Source organism: Coregonus clupeaformis, chromosome 16 (genome assembly GCF_020615455.1).
Source record: "Coregonus clupeaformis isolate EN_2021a chromosome 16, ASM2061545v1, whole genome shotgun sequence".
In the NCBI taxonomy this organism is placed as follows: Eukaryota; Metazoa; Chordata; class Actinopteri; order Salmoniformes; family Salmonidae; genus Coregonus; species Coregonus clupeaformis.
Genome location: NC_059207.1, coordinates 58,692,312 through 58,701,496, shown reverse-complemented (window position 1 = coordinate 58,701,496; position 9,185 = coordinate 58,692,312). Strand labels below are relative to the sequence as shown.

Genomic DNA, 9,185 nt, shown 5'->3' with positions numbered 1-9,185 from the left:
TTAGGCTAAATTAACTGTTTCGCTGTCAGACAAGGCTCCGCTGATAGCCAGGTGTAAGGATTCACTCCATGGTGCTGAAAAGAAAGCTCTGCTGTTAGGACAGCTTTATGTAGGCCCTAACAGTTTGTGAGCACCATTTGTCACCGTTATAGTGCAATTAATGAATTGTTTAGTGTTGTGTTGTGTAGCGACTTTGCTGGGATGCATGAAAACATTGTATTTTTGTTGCTCCACCATGATTTACATGCTAAGATCGCTACGGTCTATTTCTCGTGTGTTTTTGTTCTACTTGACTTATTTTATAGTAGGCCTACTACTGATATTCATTACTGCGTTGTTGGGAAAGAGCAAGCAAGAAAGGCATTTCACTGTACTTGTGCACGTGACAATAAAAACCTGAAACTTGATACATAGGCCTACTTCAATGTAAAAGATTAGATATTACATTTGACTGTATACCGGTATTATGAACCACACTGCCTATGATATTGAAAAAACGTGAAATATAGTGCATTCGGAAAGTATTCAGACCCCTTGACTTTTTCCTCATTTTGTTACGTTACAGCCTTATTCTAAAATGGATTTTTTTTTAAAAATGTGTCTCATCAATCTACACACAATACCCCATAATGACAAAGCATTTTTTTTGCAAATTTAGTCAGTGGCAGAAGATAAATCCCCTTTAAAATGTTGATATTTGGTTGCGTTGACAATCACTTTTGATGACAAACTGCTCCAGAGCACCCCGGACTTCAGACTGGGGCGAAGGTTCACCTTCCAACAGGACAACGACCCTAAGCACACAGCCAAGTCTCTGAATGTCCTTGAGTGGCCCAGCCAGAGCCAGGACCTGAACCTGATCGAACATCTATGGAGAGACCTGAAAATAGCTGTGCAGCGACACTCCCCATCCAACCTGAAAGAGCTTCAGAGGATCTGCAGAGAAGAATGAGAGAAACTCCCCAAATACAGGTGTGCCAAGCTTGTAGCGTCATACCCAAGAAGACTTGAGGCTGTAATCAATGCCAAAGGTGCTTCAATAAATGTAATACATTCGCTTTGCCATTATTGGGTATTGTGTGTAGACTGATGAGTACAAAAAATATGTTTAATACATTTTAGAATAAGGCTGTAACCTAACAAAATGTGTAAAAAGTCAAGTAGTCGGAACACTTTCCGAATGCGCTATGTATATGTACAATACCAGTCAAAAGTTTGGACACACCTACTCATTCAAGATATTTTCTTTATTTGTACTATTTTCTACATTGTAGAATTATAGTGAAGACATCAAAACTATGAAATAACACATATGGAATCATGTAGTAACCAAAAAAGTGTTAAACAAATCAAAATATATTTTATATTTGAGATTCTTCAAATAGCCACCCTTTGCCTTTGTCACAAGTGTAGAGGAGTAGGCAGGAGGCAGTCGCCGGTTTAGAACTACATAATTTATTAAAGCACCATAGTTTAAAGCGGGACGAAACCCACAGTGCAAAATATAAAGTACTCAGGAAAAAGTAGGAGAGATTCCTCTCAGGAAAACAAGCAACATATAAAATGACTGACAAAGACAAATGACAGAGGGAGTATACAGTGAGGGAAAAAAGTATTTGATCCCCTGCTGATTTTGTACGTTTGCCTACTGACAAAGAAATAATCAGTCTATAAATTTAATGGTAGGTTTAATTGAACAGTGAGAGACAGAATAACAACAAAAAAATCCAGAAAAACGTACGTCAAAAATGTTATAAATTGATTTGCATTTTAATGAGGGAAATAAGTATTTGACCCCTCTGCAAAACATGACTTAGTACTTGGTGGCAAAACCCTTGTTAGTAATCACAGAGGTCATACGTTTCTTGTAGTTGGCCACCAGGTTTGCACACATCTCAGGAGGGATTTTGTCCCACTCCTCTTTACAGATCTTCTCCAAGTCATTAAGGTTTCGAGGCTGACGTTTGGCATCTCGAACCTTCAGCTCCCTCCACAGATTTTCTATGGGATTAAGGTCTGGAGACTGGCTAGGCCACTCCAGGACCTTAATGTGCTTCTTCTTGAGCCACTCCTTTGTTGCCTTGGCCGTGTGCTTTGGGTCATTGCCATGCTGGAATACCCATCCACGACCCATTTTCAATGCCCTGGCTGAGGGAAGGAGGTTCTCACCCAAGATTTGACGTTACATGGCTCCGTCCATCGTCCCTTTGATGCAAAGTTGTCCTGTCCCCTTAGCAGAAAAACACCCCCAAAGCATAATGATTCCACCTCCATGTTTGACGGTGGGGATGGTGTTCTTGGGGTCATAGGCAGCATTCCTCCTCCTCCAAACACGGCGAGTTGAGTTGATGCCAAAGAGCTCCATTTTGGTCTCATCTGACCACAACACTTTCACTCAGTTCTCCTCTGAATCATTCAGATGTTCATTGGCAAACTTCAGACGGGCCTGTATATGTGCTTTCTTGAGCAGGGGGACCTTGCGGGCGCTGCAGGATTTCAGTCCTTCACGGCATAGTGTGTTACCAATTGTTTTCTTGGTGACTATGGTCCCAGCTGCCTTGAGATCATTGACAAGATCCTCCCGTGTAGCTCTGGGCTGATTCCTCACCATTCTCATGATCATTGCAACTCCACGAGGTGATATCTTGCATGGAGATTGACAGTTCTTTTGTGTTTCTTCCATTTGCGAATAATCACACCAACTGTTGTCACCTTCTCACCAAGCTGCTTGGTGATGGTCTTGTAGCCCATTCCAGCCTTGTGTAGGTCTACAATCTTGTACCTGACATCCTTGGAGAGCTCTTTGGTCTTGGCCATGGTGGAGAGTTTGGAATCTGATTGATTGATTGCTTCTGTGGACAGGTGTCTTTTATACAGGTAACAAGCTGAGATTAGGAGCACTCCCTTTAAGAGCTCGTTACCTGTATAAAACACACCTGGAAGCCAGAAATCTTTCTGATTGAGAGTAGGTCAAATACTTATTTCCTCATTAAAATGCAAATCAATTTATAACATTTTTGACATGCGTTTTTCTGGATTTTTTTGTTGTTATTCTGTCTCTCACTGTTCAAATAAACCTACCATTAAAATTATAGACTGATCATTTCTTTGTCAGTGGGCAAACGTACAAAATCAGCAGGGGATCAAATACTTTTTTCCCCTCATTGTATATATTCAGTGATACAGTGGGGATTGGAACCAGGTGTGTGTAATGATGACGAGACAAGTCCGGGGTTGATGAGTGAAGGGCGTTTGCCAGCAGTAGGTTCGGCAGCAGCTAGAAGGCCGGCGACGCCGAACACTGGACAGGAGGGGGAGCCAAAGCGAAGGCTGATGTGACAGCCTTGATGAAAGCTTTGCACACTCTTGGCATTGTCTCCACCAGCTTCACCTGGAATGCTCTTCCAACAGCCTTGAAGGAGTTCCCACATATGCTGAGCACTTGTTGGCTGCTTTTCCTTCACTCTGCCGTCCGACTCATCCCAAACCATAAATAAATAATAAAATTAAAAAAATTATAAGTCAAAAAATGTATGTAGCAACTGCTTATTGACCCTTTAATGCAACAATACTTCCACTATTACCAAATCGATTTTCCTCTTGTGCTAATGATAAAAGTCCACACAACAGCTCATCCTTCTCAGTACTAAAGTTCAGACTATCAAACCTAGAATATAAATAGTTCAGACTCTCTGCAAATACAATGCAATGCTCTTTTCATTGAACATTGGGCTCAATGTCATTGGTTGGTAGTCCAGAGAGGGCTTTTTTCCCCTATAAATTAGGATCCTCTTCATTCCCACCTTGGCCATATTGGGTCCACTATTTTACAGTTATGCTCAGTTCTAACATTCCCTATATATTAGTCACTATATTTGCCACTACTTTATCATTCATGTACTTTTTATATTATGTGTATCCTAATATCTCCCTTCCAGAAACCACAAACCTTCCTACCTACCACAACCATCCTACAGCACTTGAAACTCCCAACTATTAAGTCTTCACTCCAACTCCTCAGTTTAGTGGATTAGCTATATACACAACTCCTCTTAAAAAAAAATTCAAAGACACATCGCTTGTTGATCAAGCTAAATTATACAGTAAAGCGGGTTGCTAGCCAGTTAGCAGAACAAACAGTTGCCTCTCACCATAGACAGCTACAGTATCTAAGCCTGCTAGCTAGCTAGAGCTACTTATTAGCCTTCATATTGCTAGCTTTCGTTTCAACATCTTGCTTGCCTGATTGGTTTCCCCTTTTCCCTGGAACTGCTCGCATGCGCTTGTTAGTTATAGGAACAGTAACTATGCGGCGGAGTTGTGGGAGAGAAGCAGCGAATCAGCATCCAAAGCGTTTATTTGTGGCGCAGATCGGCGCGACGTTAAATCAGACTGTTGGCAGTCAGATCTGGCATCTACACCGGTTCAAAGACATTAGCCCCCGTTCTACTTTTGAGCATCAACATCGCTGAGCGTCTGTAGAACGTTGATGACAATGGCAATGACGCGACCTAGTGACGGAGGTGCAACCCACAGTTTGGTCAGAGATACTCAGAGTCGGTACTTTTGAGGAGATGGGAAACTCCTTTGGAATCATATTATCGCCCATTATGTACGTTGCCCATGAGTCGTTAATGGGACGCGCGGTGCATTCTGGGCGATTCTGGGACAAGTAGAGCTGTCCTTCAAAAAATGAATGGAGGTCAATTGGGCGCTAGATCAAAAACCAAATATTAGCATGAATGTCGTCAACAAGAAGTACAACATTACAAATATTTTCCGAGATATTAGTTAATTAAATTGTTCTCTGAGAATACCGTATAGCTTTGGAATCGTGACCTTATGTACTTTCGAGGAAAATAGGCAGGTTTCTCGACTCATACCCTGACTTTGAGAAGGGATTGCGTGACGATTAGTTAAGCAACCGCGTGACGCAGCATGACAACGTGAACACGATTGGTCGACAGTCTGCTAGGTAGACAGGTTATATGTTCCTCCAGTCATTGCCCAACCGTATTCCTATTTTTAATATCTCTGGTTTGGTGTACTCTTTTCATCAATGTTTGGCGTCTCGTTTCCATAACAACATAAGATACCAACGGGAAGTAAAGGGGTATGTATGTCGTCGATTTCTTAGTTTGTAAACTAGCTACAAAAAACTAAATTGCAGGTCTTGCCTCTGATATCAATAACTTTATATTATTTTGAAACTATGTAATTTGTAATGATTTTCATCAGTTGTATAGTAACGTTGTTGACCCTGGCCTAGGCTGCTGCTGATTGCTTGCTAGTTCTTGATCATAACCAAACCCAAACGGAATCTGCGGGGACTTCTGCTTAAAATCTGCGGAAAGCTTTTTTTTGCGTCTAGTGTAGTAACATTATTTTATAACATTGGGAACATGGTTTTATGTAAATAAATGCTTAGATGGCAATTAACCTACGGTTATCCTTCTACTAAAGCTCAGTAAAAAATAACCTCTACACAAACTCAACCATTACAGTATATGATCATTTTATCTTAAACGTTTCCTTATGGAAAAATATGATAGATAAATAAATAGAGCGTCATCAACAAAGTGCAAAGGCATATAAATACAAATTATACATTGATGAATCCATCTATAAATACAGTGCCTTGCAAAAGTATTCATCCCCCTTGGCGTTTTTCCTATTTTGTTGCATTACAACCTGTAATTTAAATGGATTTTTTTGTGGGATTTCATGTAATGGACATACACAAAATAGTGAAATGAAAAAAATTACTTGGTTCAAAAAATTCGAAAAAATAAATAACAGTAAAGTGGTGCGTGCATATGTATTCACCCCCTTTGCTATGAAGCCCCTAAATACGATCTGGTGCAACCAATTACCTTCAGAAGTCACATAATTAGTTAAATAAAGTCCACCTGTGTGCAATCTAAGTGTCACATGATCTGTCACATGATCTCAGTATATATACACTACCATCAAAAGTTTTAGAACACCTACTCATTCATTTATATTTACATTTTTGTCATTTAGCAGACACTCTTATCCAGAGCGACTTACAAATTGGTGCATTCACCTTATGATAGCCAGTGAGACAACCACTTTACAATATATAAAAATATATATTTTTATTTTATTTTATTTTTTGTGGGGTAGGGGGAGGGTAGAAGGATTACTTTTATCCTATCCCAGGTATTCCTTAAAGAGGTGGGGTTTAAAGTGTCTCCGGAAGGTGGTGAGTGACTCCGCTGTCCTGGCGTCGTGAGGGAGCTTGTTCCACCATTGGGGTGCCAGAGCAGCGAACAGTTTAGACTGGGCTGAGCGGGAACTGTGCTTCCGCAGAGGTAGGGGGGCCAGCAGGCCAGAGGTGGATGAACGCAATGCCCTCGTTTGGGTGTAGGGACTGATCAGAGCCTGAAGGTACGGAGGTGCCGTTCCCCTCACAGCTCCGTAGGCAAGCACCATGGTCTTGTAGCAGATGCGGGCTTCAACTGGAAGCCAGTGGAGTGTGCGGAGGAGCGGAGTGACGTGAGAGAACATGGGAAGGTTGAACACCAGACGGGCTGCAGCGTTCTGGATGAGTTGTAGGGGTTTAATGGCACAGGCAGGGAGCCCAGCCAACAGCGAGTTGCAGTAATCCAGACGGGAGATGACAAGTGCCTGGATTAGTACCTGTGCCGCTTCCTGTGTAAGGTAGGGTCGTACTCTGCGAATTTTGTAGAGCATGAACCTACAGGATCGGGTCACCGCTTTGATGTTAGCGGAGAACGACAGGGTGTTGTCCAGGGTCACGCCAAGATACTTTGCACTCTGGGAGGAGGACACAACGGAGTTGTCAACCGTGATGGCGAGATCATGGAGCGGGCAGTCCTTCCCCGGGAGGAAGAGCAGCTCCGTCTTGCCAGACATGCAGAGATGCGATTCGCCACCTGGTTATCAGAAGGGGGAAAGGAGAAGATTAATTGTGTGCCGTCTGCGTAGCAATGATAGGAGAGACCATGTGAGGATATGACAGAGCCAAGTAACTTGGTGTATAGAGAGAATAGGAGAGGGCCTAGAACTGAGCCCTGGGGGACACCAGTGGTGAGAGCACGTGGTGCGGAGACAGATTCTCGACACGCCACCTGGTAGGAGCGACCTGTGAGGTAGGACGCAATCCAAGAGTGAGCCGCGCCGGAGATGCCCAACTCGGAGAGGGTGGAGAGGAGGATCTGATGGTTCACAGTATCAAAGGCAGCAGATAGGTCTAGAAGGATGAGAGCAGAGGAGAGAGAGTTAGCTTTAGCAGTGCGGAGAGCCTCCGTGACACAGAGAAGAGCAGTCTCAGTTGAATGACCAGTCTTGAAACCTGAATGGTTTGGATCAAGAAGGTAATTCTGAGAGAGATAACAAGAGAGTTGGCTAAAGACGGCACGCTCAAGAGTTTTGGAGAGAAAAGAAAGAAGGGATACTGGTCTGTAGTTGTTGACATCGGAGTGATTGAGTGTAGGTTTTTTGAGGAGGGGTGCAACTCTCGCTCTCTTGAAGACGGAAGGGACATGGCCAGCGTTCAAGGATGAGTTGATGAGCGAGGTGAGGTAAGGGAGAAGGTCTCCGGAAATGGTCTGGATAAGAGAGGAGGGGATAGGATCAAGCGGGCAGGTTGTTGGGCGGGCAGGTTGTTGGGCGGCCGGCCGTCACAAGTCGCAAGATTTCATCTGGAGAGAGAGGGTAGAAAGAAGTCAAAGCATAGGGTAGGGCAGTGTGAGCAGGACCAGCGGTGTCATTTGACTTAATAAATGAGGATGAATCCACAGAGAGGGAGGAGGGAGGGGGAGGAGGAGGAGGATTCAGCAGGGAGGAGAAGGTGGCAAAGAGCTTCCTAGGGTTAGAGGCAGAGGCTTGAAATTTAGAGTGGTAGAAAGTGGCTTTAGCAGCAGAAACAGAGGAAGAAAATGTAGAGAGGAGGGAGTGAAAAGATGACAGGTCGGCAGGGAGTCTAGTTTTCCTCCATTTCCGCTCGGCTGCCCGGAGCCCTGTTCTGTGAGCTCGCAATGAGTCGTCAAGCCACGGAGCAGGAGTGGAGGACCGAGCCGGCCGGGAGGATAGGGGACATAGAGAGTCAAAAGATGCAGAAAGGGAGGAGAGTTGAGGCAGAATCAGGAGATTGGAGGGAGAAGGATTGAGCAGAGGGAAGAGATGATAGGATGGAAGAGGAGAGAGTAGCGGGAGAGAGAGAGCGAAGGTCGCGACGGCGCATTACCATCTGAGTAGGGGCAGAGTGAGTAGTGTTGGAGGAGAGCGAGAGAGAAAAGGATACAAAGTAGTGGTCGGAGACTTGGAGGGGAGTTGCAGTGAGATTAGTAGAAGAACAGCATCTAGTAAAGATGAGGTCAAGCGTATTGCCTGCCTTGTGAGTAGGGGGAGACGGTGAGAGGGTGAGGTCAAAAGAGGAGAGGAGTGGAAAGAAGGAGGCAGAGAGAAATGTGTCAAAAGTAGACGTAGGGAGGTTAAAGTCACCCAGAACTGTGAGGGGTGAGCCATCCTCAGGAAAGGAACTTATCAAGGCGTCAAGCTCATTGATGAACTCTCCAAGGGAACCTGGAGGGCGATAAATGACAAGGATGTTAAGCTTGAATGGGCTAGTGACTGTGACAGCATGGAATTCAAATGAGGAGATAGACAGATGGGTCAGAGGAGAAAGAGAGAATGTCCACTTGGGAGAGATGATGATTCCTGTGCCACCGCTCCGCTGACCAGATGCTCTCGGGGTATGCGAGAACACATGGTCAGACGAGGAGAGAGCAGTAGGAGTAGCAGTGTTTTCTGTGGTAATCCATGTTTCCGTCAGCGCCAAGAAGTCGAGGGACAGGAGGGTAGCATAGGCTGAGATGAACTCTGCCTTGTTGGCTGCAGAACAGCAGTTCCAGAGGCTGCCGGAGACCTGGAACTCCACGTGGGTCGTGCGTGCAGGGACCACCAGGTTAGAGAGGCAGCAGCCACGCGGTGTGAGGCGTTTGTATGGCCTGTGCGGAGAGGAGAGAACAGGGATAGACAGACACATTGTTGACAGGCTACAGAAAAGGCTACACTAATGCAAAGGAGATCGGAATGAAATTAACTAAACATCTGGGGAAACGAGGCCTCCCTAACTAACCTTTCACTGAAACACTAAAATACAACTCTTCCAACCTCCACTTTATAATTTATAATTG

At 44.3% G+C, this 9,185-nt stretch overlaps 1 protein-coding gene across 1 annotated transcript in view; it reads left to right on the top strand.

Moving 5' to 3' along the window:
• Positions 1–5,034: 5,034 nt before the first annotated feature.
• The window catches only part of cfap77 (cilia and flagella associated protein 77), a 79,417-nt gene continuing 75,266 nt past the window's right edge, over positions 5,035–9,185 (top strand). The window contains exon 1 of the mRNA XM_041900549.2: positions 5,035–5,113. The gene's annotated coding sequence lies outside the window, so the exon portion shown is untranslated. The remainder of the gene's footprint in view (positions 5,114–9,185) is intronic.